The following is a 1,083-nucleotide window of genomic DNA, read 5'->3' on the forward strand; positions in this document are numbered from 1 at the left end:
GTAGTATATTGACAAAATAAATAAAATTTCTACGTTGTTCATTAATTTATCAACAAATTATATAAACAATATACCTTTAAATTTTAAAATTTTTAGCTATAATTTAGATCTAGAAAGATGCCTGATTTGGTATTGTTATCAGTGTTATAAATATCAAGACACAATAATGTTTTGTACAGGGAACAATATCTTCAGAAAAATCTATAATTTTATGAATTATTGTATACGTATTTATTTTCAAAATACAAATATCAGACAATAAGATATATTTTATTTTTATGAACCTGAATATAAAATCCGATAAAATAAGTTTTAATTTTGCATTGGAATATCACGTTAATAGTGTATTTTCATTTTGTTAGTCTTCCAAATTATTGTCTTATAAAGTTCTCTGACATTTTCATGTAACATGAAACTTTTTCCATGGTAAAATAATAACATTAAAACCACGATATTTCGTATTTACTCCATCTTAAAATACTCCGTAACATTTTCTAATTAAAGTTGAATGCTGGCAAACCATTTTATATATTTTAACAGCTCTTGATTTGATGTATATACATGTGTATAAGATGTTGAGTTTATTTTTTATAAGAAATATTGTATAAGAAATCTACTCTTTGATTATGTTTCCACTTTCTGGAATTTATGGCCCTGCTTTGTTTTTGAATTTTCGTGCAAAATTACTTCATGATTATCTGCGCTAGCTACTCTTTATTAAATAATAGTTGGATTAATTGTCACAATAACTACTTCTACATCTGAAAAAATAAGCAAATTCAGAGACGAGTTTTGAACTTGTGACTCACCGACCATGAGTTAATAACGGTTGCCATCAAGTCTTGTCAGGATTATTGCTCGGAAATGTGATTTTTCATGTACTTCTAGAATCTCAGTTTTTAATTAGTTCCTAGAATTCTATCAGGATTTTGTTAACTTTTATGGAAATAGTACAAAATAAAAGCAATATGAATTATCAAGAAGAAGAATTTATTCCGAAATGACAGTAAATTTTATTAAAAATTGAATAAATAAATTAAACATGATATTTAATATACAATGATAACAATCTTCACTGATCAA

The sequence above is a fragment of the Tachypleus tridentatus genome, chromosome 2, assembly GCF_004210375.1.
Source record: "Tachypleus tridentatus isolate NWPU-2018 chromosome 2, ASM421037v1, whole genome shotgun sequence".
In the NCBI taxonomy this organism is placed as follows: domain Eukaryota; kingdom Metazoa; phylum Arthropoda; class Merostomata; order Xiphosura; family Limulidae; genus Tachypleus; species Tachypleus tridentatus.